This window comes from Primulina tabacum, chromosome 15 (genome assembly GCF_025594145.1).
Source record: "Primulina tabacum isolate GXHZ01 chromosome 15, ASM2559414v2, whole genome shotgun sequence".
In the NCBI taxonomy this organism is placed as follows: domain Eukaryota; kingdom Viridiplantae; phylum Streptophyta; class Magnoliopsida; order Lamiales; family Gesneriaceae; genus Primulina; species Primulina tabacum.
In genome coordinates this window covers 20496528-20510540 of record NC_134564.1, presented here as the reverse complement: position 1 = coordinate 20510540, position 14013 = coordinate 20496528, and the positions used below count along the sequence as shown (strand labels likewise).

The 14013-nt window shown below is 38.6% G+C and overlaps 1 long non-coding RNA gene across 2 annotated transcripts; it reads right to left on the bottom strand.

The window, feature by feature from the left end:
• Window positions 1–5116: 5116 nt before the first annotated feature.
• Window positions 5117–10439, bottom strand: LOC142527399 (uncharacterized). 2 transcript variants are annotated; one of them, XR_012815456.1, is made up of 2 exons: window positions 10269–10439; window positions 5117–5403 (listed from the first exon to the last, which is right to left on the bottom strand). It is a non-coding gene; the product is annotated as an uncharacterized LOC142527399 (long non-coding RNA). The 2 variants fall into 2 exon arrangements; XR_012815457.1 differs by having other exon boundaries at window positions 5117–5400.
• Window positions 10440–14013: the final 3574 nt, after the last annotated feature.

Below are 14013 nucleotides of genomic sequence, written 5' to 3'. Positions count from 1 at the left end.
TAATTTTACACTTAGGAAAATATGTAAAAGCTTGGCAGCGTCCCGAAGATCATAATACTTGTAAAATGATATTATATGATTTAAAATGATTATTTTGGTGATAATATGTATTTTTATGATTTATGGAAAAGTTGTGCAATTTATACTGTTTAAAATGCTATTTTTGGAAGTTATGTTATTTTATAATTTTAAAAGAAAAAGAAAATATTTTGAGGGATGTGAATTGACTGTGACATATGATATATGATTTGTGGGGGATCCGTTTATGTTGAGGACGGTGAACTTAAAATTTTATTGAGATGTCGTGAGGGGAAAAGGCCCAGAGGAAGTCCATATAGGGAAAAGGCCCCAGAGAGAACCCATTTGTGGGAAAAGGCCCAAAGGGAACCCGTCAATGGGAAAAAGGCCCCTAAGGGAGCCCCGACGATCGTATTTCTATGGTTGAGCCTAGTGCACACCCCCATAGGCCATGTGGAGCTGAATACTGATTAGTCGAAAGAAGGATAAAAGCTAGTCACTTTCAAAGATCAAACTTCACCCAAAATGATATATGATTGAAAGTTTATGATTAAAATGATTTTATGATATATGATTCATGATGATGATTAAAGCTATTTTTAAAATGATTTATTTATGTTCAAAGCTTATTTTAAAATGATTTTACGATTTATGATTTAATTATGCTTAAATGATTTTAAATGATTTAATTATGTTCAAAAGCTATTTTAAATAAAAGTAGGATTTTTAATGGATGTCATTTGTATATGTATTATTTGCTATCCATGTTTAGAACGTGCTGAATCTTTAGACTTACTAGGTTTCTATGATGCAGGATTTGATGATTTATGGGAGGCGGTGATGATTGAGGGGATCGACTTCAGCAGTACACATCCGAGGACCTTTATGTTTCCGCACTAGCTTGTTAGATTAAAGATTTTTAAGATTATGTTAATGATTTTATTAGAGATACTTTATGCTTTATTTTTATTGTTAGTTGATCTTTTTGAAGGTCAATTTAGGAATGTTTGGTTATGTGATGATTTAGAATTTATTTTATGCACTTGAAATTTAAATTGTTAAATTATTATGATTGTTAGAAATGGTGAGATATTTTATTTAGTATTTTCGATTTTATGATTTATGATTAATATATATATATATATATATATATATATACTAATCATAAATATATATATATAAAGTGGGTCGTGGTCTCTTCAATAAATATTATTATTTAATAAATTTTTATTATTTATCAATTTTTATATATATTTAAATTTTTAATTTTAAAATAAACCCTAATTCTAATCTAATTCTAAACGCCTTGGCTTTCTCGTTCTCAATTCTCTATTCTCCACTCTTGAATTCATCCGCTGCACACCCATCTCTCATCAATGGTTGAGACGATGCCCACCATGTTATGTTATTTAAAAAAAACATGTATTAATTGTATTCAAACAAAACTTATATATTTGTGATGTGTGTGATTTATATTTTTATGCATTTGTGTAAACTGTAGTGTTCAAGAAAAATTACATATATAATTAAAGTTAAATCACAAAATTTTTTTAAAGCTAATCAGTTAACCGAATTAACCGATTTTAATTCGGTTCGGTTCTCATCGGTTATGAAAATTAATTCGGTCGGTTCGATTATGGATAAATATTTCTGTTCGGTTCGATCGGTAACCGAATACTCACCCCTAATCAGGCGCGAGGTACTAAGTTATTGTTCAGTACTGCTTTCCATCCTCAGACAGACGGTTAGTCGGAGAGGGTGATTCAGATTCTGGAGGACCTACTCCCAGCTTGCATGATCGACTTCTAGGGCAGCTGGGAGCCGAAATTACCTCTTGTGGAGTTCACATACAACAACAGTTTTCAGGCATCGATAGGTATTGCTCTATACGAGACACTGTACGGGAGGAAGTGTAGGTCGCCAGTTTATTGGGACGAGGTAGGAGAGTGAGCAGAGTTGGGTCCGGATATTGTAAGACAGACAGCAGAGTTAGTGGCCAGGATTCGGGACAGGATGAAGACTGCACAGAGCCGCCAGAAAAGTTATGCAGATCAAAGGCAGCGAGATCTTGAGTTCGCAGTATGGGATCATGTCTTCGTGAAGGTCGCACCGATGAAGGGTGTGATGAGGTTCGAGAAGAAGGGCAAGCTAAGCCCTAGATTCATCGGACCATACGAGATCCTAAAGAGAGTTGGGACACTTGCGTCCAGAGTTGCATTACAGCCGAATATGGCGGGAGTTCATAATGTGTTCCACGTCTCCATGCTGCAGAAGTACACGTCGAATCCTTCGTATGTGCTGAACTATGAGCCACTTCAGCTGACAACGCACCTATTATTCAAGGAGAAACCCACCACGATTTTGGACAGACAGGAGAAGAGGCTCCGGAACAAGGTGATCCAGATGGTCAAGGTCAAGTGGCTGAATCATTCCGAGGAGGAGGCCACATGGGAGACCAAGACCGAGATGAGGAGTCGCTACCTGGAGTTATCCGGTACGTTCTAAATTTCGAGGACGAAATTTTATTTAAGGGGGGGGGGGAGTTGTAAGGTCCAGGAATTTAATTCACGTAACCTGAATGCATGCAATCTAGAATTTTATTTAAATTACGTGTTTAATTATTTTTATGCATTTTATGTATAATTATTGCATGATAGGATTTATTTCATGAAATTTTAAAAGTTCATGCATTAGGGTTTCTAGATGTATTTCGCGCTCGAACGAGGAACGGAGACTGTAGAATTATCAGGAAAATTATTTTTATTACATGATTAATTTTGATTAATTAAAATAAGATGTTTTAAAAGTATTTTTCAAGAAATGGGCTTTGTTGGGTATTTTTACCAGGCAGAGCATATTTTTCAGCGGTACGCAAATTTTATCGAAACGAATGACTTTTTGAGGGTTCGGATATTATTTTCAAAAACTTACCAAAACTAAAATATTTTTTGGGAGTGTGTTTGGACTTGATGGGCATATTTTAAGCTTGTTGGACTCAAAATTCTTTTAATCTCTTTTAAATTAAAGTTAGGGCCCATTAGCTAAAATGCTATCTATTTAAATAACCCTAAACCTAAACCTAAACTCTTACCAACCAGCCGAAACCCTCCCCCTATCAGTTCTCTCGGTTTTCAGAAAACCCTAAAAAAGAAAGCTTTGGCCATAGCTTGTTCTTGCAATTAAAATTCTTCGGCGCTTCCCCAACGATCGCTTCTTCGACGTTCTTGCGTAGAAATCATCATGGCACGCTTGTATTTTCAATTTCTATTCATACACATCATAAGTATGCTGATTTTAATATTTTTGTATGGAAATTCTATGATCTACATCATGCGTGCATTTTGAGAAAAGTTTGACATGAAATTTCGATTTTTATGCATGTTGCTCACGTATTTTTGTACCATATGCAAGGGGGCTGCCGAACCAGCGTCCTTAGAGGATGAACACGTTGATGTTGAGGGTGTTTTTCTACTGGAATCACGGTTTTGTTCATGACAGTAGGAAGAGCTGATTGTGGTGGCTTGTGGTTAGGGTTTTGTGTTGGCTAGGGGTAAAGAATGGAGAGGCTCGGACAAGGGGGGAACCCAACCAGGGCAGGGTACGGTCCAGAAAGGTCCAAACCGAGGTCTAGGAGGGGTCTTTCATTGTGGTCTCGGGCTAGGTGGAAATCGGGAGTAGTTATGGTCGACCTTGGGGACATCTTCATGTGCTCAGGTAGCTGAACTTCACGGCTTGCATGGGGCTATAACCGTAGGTTCAGTAGGTACAGTAGGGGTACTAGGGTGGTCCAGGGGAGGATGGTTGGCGGCTGATCTGAGTGGTTCTGGTCTAGGGTCGAAGAATGGTGCTAGGGTCACGACTAGAGTTGTCTAGGGCGAGTAGAGAAAAAAATCCAGCAGCCTTTGGTCATGAACTCGTGGGTCTTGAGAGGTACGAAAAGTGTGGTTTAGGGTGTGGAGTTGTAGGTTTAAGTTGCATTTAAAGTTAGGAAAATTTCGATTAAGTTTCGAGTCGATTCGGATTAAAACCGGGACCCCGGTCCAAGTTTTAAAACGAATCGATTAAGTTTTATAATGGGCTCGAGTTTACTTCTAGGAATGTTTTTAAATATGTTTTGGGACATTTCAAGGAGTTTGGTAAGCTTCGGGTCAAAATTTTAGAGCTCCAGGGGAAAAAAGGTAATTTTGGGTTTCCAAGGCCAAAATGATCATTTTGCACCCGGGGCGAGATTTTAGTCCTGGCAGTGAGTGCCCTGAGCACAAATTTGTCATATTTTAAATTTTTATGCTTTATGTTTATGATTTTTATGAAATTATGCTAAATACGATACATGCTTGATTTTAAGGAAAAAGTTACGTATATGTTTTTTTCTTAAGTGGTGAATATGATGATGTTTTTTTCTTTGAAGGATGAGAATTGGTTGTGATTGACGATATATATGTATACGATGACATGAGATATGATGAGCTGAGTCCAAGGCTCAGTGGACGGATAATGCTGTCTCTAATGTCCCCGCCTCCCGGTACCGTGGTTATACGTAAATTGATTCATCGAATAGAGCTGATACAATAGAGCTAATATGAAAGTCAGAACCAATTAACTGAATTCAATTGAAAGAAAATGTATACGTATATGATGACATGAGATGACATGTTTTGACACGATAATATTTTACGCGACACGTTTATGTTCATGCTTTTAAGTTCACGAAATATATGTTGAGTATAGTATTTTTCACTGCTGTGTGCTATGTATATGTACTTGGTATTTCTGGTACAAGTGTATTGAGTCTTTAAACTCACTAGGCATGTGTGTGCTAGTGATCTTGATGGTGAGGGGACTAGAGGTGTCGAACTCTGAGTAGGCAGACCTGGCGTGGTGACACGACCCGAGGACCGCATGCTTTCCGCATTATGATTTATGAGATTTTAGAGGAGATTAACTGTGGGGGCCCGAGCTCCTGATTAATATTTAATGACCAAACAACCAGGATTTATTAATGTAAACAACGAAAGCGATTAAAAATTTTCCTTTTGGGCCAATAGAAATTTCGGCATGACCTCCCCATAAGTAGGACATCCCAAAAATTTTCAAACAACACAAACAATATTTATATACTCGAAATAAATTCATAACATCAATTCATAAACCTATAGCCGCACTGGCCAGGACTAAACACATATAGAGCCGGCAAGGCTCGATCACACAACTATCAATTCAAAACATCGTAAAAATAACAGTACAGCTACACGGGGCATCTCCCCGGTAAATGTATAACTCCATAATATAGTATATATATATCTGGGAACTCTCAACCATGACTCGACGACTGGGCACCACTACCTGACGCTCCACCAGACGCGTCAAATCCTCCTGGATAACCTGCTATGGCATCAAAAACAACCACAGCATAAAAATAAATGAGGGGTCGGGCCCAGTACGACGAACTAGTAATATTACGACAAATATAACTGACATGAAATAACATCAAGTAAAATGCAATGAAATGCAATGCAATGCGTGTCGGTAACAACAAAATAATGGATACCAAAGCGGAGTCCAAATGAAAAGCATCAGCAACAGTAACAGTGGCCACCCGTGCCAGGACTGCCGCAACGTAATATCATGCCGCCGCTCATCCATGCACGTAGCATCGAGGGTACGACAGCGACCCGCTCAGTCCTCATGCAAGTCATCAGGAGTGCTAATCCTACCCACCCACTCCATCGATGACGCAACATCTCGATAGATCAATATCAATAGCAATCAAAGGAGTCAAGGCTCGAAATGCTATGCCACAATAGTATCAACTCAAATAAATGCGTGAATGCAATCACGTATTCACAGAAACACATAAGGCACGCCACAACTCATTACAAAGTACTTAACGTCATTTCACATCATATAGATGTCATAATAAAACAGTTCATGCGTACCTCAACTAAATACTTAATTTACCACCGAAATATCTTAATGATTTCTCGCAGAATCCAATCCTGTGGCAAATAATACATTTCATATAAAGTTCCATTTTTTTTTTTGACAATTTAGCCTAAAATTCCAAAAATCCTTAATTTAGGATTTAAAATTTCTAAAATTAATATATGTCAATTCTATAGCGTCTAAACATCTAATTATTGAACACTAAAATCCAAAAACTCAATTACATAAATCTGAATTTTCGAATTTAATCCAAATAAATTCCAAAAATCTGATAGATACCTCTAATCGGTTCAATTATTGTACCTACAATCAATAATATAACAAATATTAATATTGGTACCAAATTTAACCCAACAAAAATACAGCAACCTTGCTGGAATCATGATTTGTACCTCAATATATATACCAAAATGAAGCTTATGACCCAGAGAACAAAAGCCCTCAATGAATTTTCGAACTCCGGCGACGTACGGCGAAGATTTAACGAAGAAACGTGCGACGGGTTTCCGACGGGTTTTTGAGAATCTCGATTTTTCCTATCAAAAGTGGTATCAACGGAAAGCTTACGTCGAGAGCTTCCCAACCGTATATTTAGTTTAATTTTTCGATGATCGATGATGGAAATTTGGTCGATCAAAGCGAACGAGATATGTACAGAAATGAAGAAAAGAAGCTACGGGAAGAACGCACGCGGTTTCCGAGGAAAAGTTTGAGGATTATTATGATTATTATTATTATTTACTTATTTTAATTTACTTAATCCCATTGGGCTGGGCCTTGAGGAACTGGGCTCTCACATTCTCCCCTACTAATAAAAGATTTCGTCCTCGAAATCTAGCATACACAACATTTATACAAAAGTGATTTATGAGCATTTACCACTGATGGTACATTGTGAAATCAGAATACATGGAATAATTTATTTTATTTTCAAACAAGTGAGGCCATTCCTGACGCATCTTAGCCTCTAATTCCCATGTAGTTTCTTCTCTCATATGTCTACTCCATTGCACCATAACCAGTGGAATTGTCTTATTCCTGAGTTGCTTTTCTTTACGATCAAGAATTGGCACTGGATGCTCAACATAGCTAAGAGAACTATCCAACTCCACCTCATCAGTCCTCAAGACATGAGAAGGATCCGGCTCGTACTTTCGTAACATAGATACATGAAACACATCATGTATCGCAGACAAACTCTGTGGCAAGTCCAAACGATAAGCCAAAGTGCCAATCCTCTCAACAATCGCATATGGACCAATATAACGCGAAGCTAGTTTCCCTTTGCGCCCAAATCTCATAGTACCACGAAACGGTGATACTTTCAAGAAAACTTGATCGCGAACCTGAAATTCTAAAGGCCTACGCCTTTTATTAGCATAACTGGCTTGACGATCCTGAGCTGCTTTCATTCTTTTCCTGATCATTTCAACCTTTTCTTTCATTTCTTGAATAAATTTTGGCATAGATAGATGTCGTTCCCCTTCATCTTCCCAGCATATCGGAGATCTACACTTTCTACCGTACAAGGCTTCAAATGGTGCCATTCCGATGGTTGCTTGGAAGCTGTTATTGTAAGAGAACTCAACAATTGACAATGATTCTTTCCAACCACCCCTGAAATCCATCACGACTGCTCGCAACATGTCCTCGAGTGTCTGAATGGTCCTCTCAGACTGACCATCTGTCTATGGGTGATATGCAGTACTCATCGCCAACTTTGAACCCAATGCTGATTGCAAACTACCCCAAAACTTCGAAGAAAATCTGGGATCACGATCTGATACTATGGTTAGAGGCACACCATGCAATCTCACTACATCATCGATGTACATTTTTGCCATTTTCTTATAAGTACAAGTACGATCATAAGGAATAAAATGGGCTGATTTAGACAATCTATCAATAATCACCCAAATCGCATCACAACCACGATTCGAACGAGGTAGGTGTGTCACAAAATCCATAGCAATGTGCTCCCAATTCCACTGTGGCACTTCAAGACTATGTAACATACCACCAGGTCTCATTCTTTCAGCTTTAACATATTGGCACGTCAAACATCTAGCCACAAAATCAGAAATCTCTTTGTTCATACCTTCCCACCAGTAATGAGATTTCAAAATATGATACATCTTTCTGATTCCAGGATGAACACTGTGTCGACTACAATGAGCTTCACGAAGTATAGACTCTTTCAAATTTATCAAATTCGGAACCACACGTCTACCATTATAACGCAGACATCCATCTGAAGCAACACTGAACTTGTCTGATTGACCTGTCTGGGTCAATTCATTCAATCTATGAACATGCAGATCAGTTTTCTGTGCTGCTTTGATTTTAGAAACAATATGTGGTTCAACTTGAATAGCTGAAACTAATAAGTAGTCGCCCTTAGACTGATAAGTCCATCCTGAAGTTCCCAAATGCTCATGAACCTTTGAAATGGTCAAAGATGTCAACATTTTAGGCTGAACTTTTCTGCTCAGAGCATCTGCAACTTGTTTCATTTGCCCTGGTTGGTACTGAATCTCACAATCAAAATCTTTAAGCAATTCCAACCATCGACGCTGTCTCATATTCAAGTCGGACTGTGTGAAAAGATACTTCAGACTCTTATGATCAGAATAGATCACAAATTGTTCTCCGTACAGATAATGACGCCATATCTTCAATGCAAACACAATGGCAGCTAACTCCAAATCATGAACTGGATATCGAGCCTCATGTGGCTTCAACTGACGAGATGCATACGCAATCACTCGCCCATTTTGCATCAAAACACAACCCAGTCCATTTAAAGAAGCATCTGTACAGACAACAAATCCACCTGAGCCTGAAGGCAAAGCTAACACTGGAGATGTGGTCAACTTTTCTTTCAAAGTCCGAAAACTAGACTCACATTCTGTAGTCCATACAAAACGTCAATCTTTCTGTATCAACTGGGTCATAGGCCTAGCTATTCTAGAAAATCCTTCAATGAAACGCCTATAGTACCCAGCTAATCCCAAAAAGCTTCGAATCTCAGACACGTTGGTTGGTTTAGGCCAATTGATAACAGCTTCAACTTTACTAGGATCAACAGATACTCCTTGTGCAGATATAACATGGCCTAAAAATAAAACTCTGTCCAACCAGAACTCGCACTTAGAAAATTTGGCATACAATTGCGCTTCTCTGAGTGTTTGGAGAACTAATTTCAAATGTTCCTTGTGCTCTTTCTCTGACTTGGAATAAATCAAGATGTCATCAATAAAGACAATAATGAATCTATCGATGAATTCTCGGAATACACGGTTCATTAAATCCATAAACACTGCGGGTGCATTAGTCAAACCGAAAGGCACAACTAAGAATTCATAATGCCCATATCGTGTCCGAAATGCTGTCTGAGGAACATCTTCCTCTCGGACTCTAAGCTGATGGTATCCGGAATGAAGATCAATCTTGGAATACACAGATGTACCCTACAACTGATCAAATAAGTCGTCAATACGCGGCAGAGGATACTTATTCTTCACAGTAGCCCGGTTCAACTGCCGATAATCGACGCACATTCTCATCGTTCCGTCTTTTTTCTTTACAAACAATACTGGAGCTCCCCAAGGTGACATACTAGGTCTTATATAGCCTTTTTCCAGTAAATCTTGAAGCTGTTCTTTGAGTTATTTCAACTCTGTTGGAGCTAAACGATATGGTGCTCTAGAAATAGGATTTGTCCCTGGCATCAATTCAATGCTAAGATCTATTTCCCTTTGAGGCGGAAAGCCTGGAATCTCATCAGGAAATAAATCTGGAAAATCCTTGACAACGGGAATGTCTGAAACTTCCAATCGTTCTTCCCGTGTTGCATCAAGAGCATAGATCAAAAATCCTTCATTGTCGATTGACAACAACCTGAACATCTCCATTGCAGATACTAATGGAATTCGAGACTTGTGAATCATAACCATAAAAATTCCATTTGCTGCCATAATACGGTCTAAATCTGACAACTCCATGAAAACAATCCACAGTGGCTCGATAATTCATCAACACATCCATACCCAGAATACAATCAAAATCAGTCATGGCTAATTTGATTAGATTTGTTATCATAATATTACCCTCAAATCTAATCACACAGTTCAAAACTATCTCATGGGACATTAAATATACACCGGAAGGAGTAGCAACTGACACAGTATCCAACAAAAGAATAGTAGCAATCTCATGCTCATCAACAAATGCAGCAGATAAAAATGAATGTGATGCTCCTGTGTCTATCAATATGCATGCAGGATAGTCAAAAACATAACAAATACCTGCAATCACTCCTCCTGGTGCATCCTGAGCCTGGTCCTGAGTCAAAGCATGGACTTGGGCTTGCTGTGGCCCTGGAAATGGCTGCTGAATAGGACCTCTGGGAGGTGGGTAACTCGGCTGCTGAAATGATTGGGTATGAGCATATGGTCTAAAGATTGGTCCACGGGGAACTTGACCAAAGTGTTGTGGCTGGAATTGTTGTCTCCCTGCATTAGGACATACTCTGGCGTAATGTCCAAGCTGACCACAAATATGACAAGTTCCTTGAACTCCTACACATTGGGAACTGAAATGTCGACCACCACATTGGTCACAATGCATAGTGCTAGACGACCCAACCGAACCTCCTCCTCGTGCACTTCCTGAACTGGAAGAGCTGGATTGAGACTTCTTCTTGAATTGCTTTCTTTTTGCTTTGTACCTCTGCTGTTTGGGTTGTTGGTATGACTGTACAGGCTGATATGGAGGTAAATCCACTGGCATTGACATACTACTTCCAGATCCCTGAGAAACAGATGATGGCCTGGCTGTGGGTCTCCTCTGAGCAAACTTGCTTCAATTTTCTTCGCCTTTTCCACTGCTTGAATATACGTATTAGGCGATCCAGTCATTACCAAAGTATGAACAGTCCGCTGCAACCCGTGCAGAAAACATGATAGTTTAGCCTGATCATTCCTAGCAACATGTGGAACATAGGGCAAAAGAGCAGAAAACTGTGAAGCATATTCCACCACCGATTTGTTGCCCTGCACCAACTGATTGAACTCATCTTCTTTAGCAGCATAATATGATGGTGGTGCATATTCTTGGGTAAAGTGCGCACGAAAAGCATCCCAAGTAATAATTTCACCAGAGTCCTTCATTGTTTCCTCTGTGGCTTCCCACCAGAGTTGTGCTCGGTCTTTAAGTTGGTAGATGGCAAGCTTCAATTTAATATCTTGGGAATACTCCAACAAATTAAATAGATTATTTATACTTTTCAGCCAGCCTGCTGCTTTTTCTCCGCTCTCGTTGCCAAAGAATTTTGGAGGACGTAATTCTTGAAACTGAGAAATTATTAACTGCATTCCTCCAACTTTCTGTTTCAGCTGTTCCACTTCTTGCTCAATCACTACCTGTCTAGCTCCAGGTCTTTCAGGTCAAGGAGGTTCTTGGTTCACTTCTTCTTCAACATTTTGAGCGACTTGTCCTCGAGGTCGACCACGTCTACCTCTAATGATATCTGCAAGTCCTCGAACATTTTGCGCCTCAAATTCTTGCGCTATTTCTTTTCCTTTTCTACCTCTTTCTCCAGGTGCCATTCTACAAGACACGAGGATTAAATCAACAGGCAGATAACAGGTAAAAAAAAATTATAGGCTATTTCTAAATTAAATACCATGCCTAGTCAGCTAGTAATTCTAACGTAGGTAAATTCAAGCAAATCACACCAAATAATTCAAATAAGAGCAAATAGTCAAATACATGCACAATCATGTTATTTGTGTCTAGACTCAAGTGCTCTAGACTCTAATTCGAGCATATCCCAGTTACGCTCTGATACCAACTATGTGAGAGCCCAAATCCTCAAGGCCCAGCCCAATGGGATTAAGTAAGTTAAAATAAGTAAATAATAATAATAATCATAATAATCCTCAAACTTTTCCTCGGAAACCGCATGCGTTCTTCCCGTAGCTTCTGTTCTTCATTTCTGTACAATTCTCGTTCGCTTTGATCGACCATATTTCCATCATCAATCATCGAAAAATTAAACTAAATATACGGTTGGGAAGCTCTCGACGTAAGCTTTCCGTTGATACCACTTTTGATAGGAAAAATCGAGATTCTCAAAAACCCGTCGGAAACCCGTCGCACGTTTCTTCGTTAAATCTTCGCCGTACGTCGCCGGAGTTCGAAAATTCATTGAGGGCTTTTGTTCTCTGGGTCATAAGCTTCATTTTGGTATATATATTGAGGTACAAATCATGATTCCAACAAGGTTGCTGTATTTTTGTTGGGTTAAATTTGGTACCAATATTGATATTTGTTATATTATTGATTGTAGGTACAAGAATTGAACCGATTAGAGGTATCTATCAGATTTTCGGAATTTATTTGGATTAAATTCAAAAATTCAGATTTATGTAATTGAGTTTTCGGATTTTAGTGTTCAATAATTAGATGTTTAGACGCTATAGAATTGAAATATATTAATTTTAGAAATTTTAAAGCCTAAATTAAGGATTTTTGGAATTTTAGGCTAAATTGTCAAAAAAAAATGGAACTTTATATGAAATGTATTATTTGCCACAAGGATTGGATTCTGCGAGAAATCCTTAAGATTTTTCGGTGGTAAATTAAGTATTCAGTTGAGGTACGCATGAACTGTTTTATTATGACGTCTATATGATGCAAAATGACGTTAAGTACTTTGTAATGAGTTGTGGCGTGCCTTATGTGTTTCTGTGAATACGTGATTGCATTCACGCATTTATTTGAGTTGATACTATTGTGGCATAGCATTTCGAGCCTTGACTCCTTTGATTGCTATTGATATTGATCTATCGAGATGTTACGTCATCGATGGAGTGGGTGGGTAGGATTAGCACTCCTGATGACTTGCATGAGGACTGAGCGGGTCGCTCCCGTACCCTCGATGCTACGTGCATGGATGAGCGGCGGCATGATATTACGTTGCTGCAGTCCTGGCACGGGTGGTCACTGTTACTGTTGCTGATGCATTTCATTTGGACTCCGCTTGGGTATCCATTATTTTGTTGTTACCGACATGCATTGCATTGCATTTCATTGCATTTTACATGATGTTATTTCATGTCAGTTATATTTGTCGTAATATTACTAGTTCGTCGTACTGGGGCCCGACCCCTCGTTTATTTTTATGTTGTGGTTGTTTTTGATGCCATAGCAGGTTATCCAGGAGGATTTGACGCGTCTGGTGGAGCGTCAGGTAGTGGTGCCCAGTCGTCGAGTCATGGTTGAGAGTTCCCAGATATATATATACTATATTATGGAGTTATACATTTACCGGGGAGATGCCCCGTGTAGCTGTACTGTTATTTTTACAATGTTTTGAATTGATAGTTGTGTGATCGAGCCTTGCCGGCTCTATATGTGTTTAGTCCTGGCCAGTACGGCTATAGGTTTATGAATTGATGTTATGACTTTATTTCGAGTATATAAATATTGTTTGTGTTGTTTGGAAATTTTTGGGATGTCCTACTTACGGGGAGGTCATGCCGAAATTTCTATTGGCCCAAAAGGAAAATTTGTAATCGCTTCCACTGTTTACATTAATAAATCCTGGTTGTTTGGTTATTAAATATTAATCAGGAGCACGGGCCCCCACAGTTGGTATCAAAGCCACTGTGAGAGGTAGCCACACGTTGTGACGCGTTTTAAAGCCGTGAGCCCTCGGGCCAAAGCAGACAATATCACAAGTGGGCTGGGCCGTGACATTAACATTTTCATACATTGATGATTTTAAGATTTTTATTCGTTCATGTTTACGTATGATTTTGGATGAGTTTGGTTAATTTAAACTGCACTATTTTATTGTCAAATAATTACGATTATTTTAAATGTTATTTCGAAAATGTGAGCTTCAAAAAAAAATTATTTCCGCACTTTTAAAACGAGTAGATGTTAAATGAATTACCCCTTGAATCAGAAAAAGAACTTAGCCAAACATGTCTCGGTTTACAATATTTGTAATGCCCGAATTTTGAAAAAAATAAAATTGTGGCA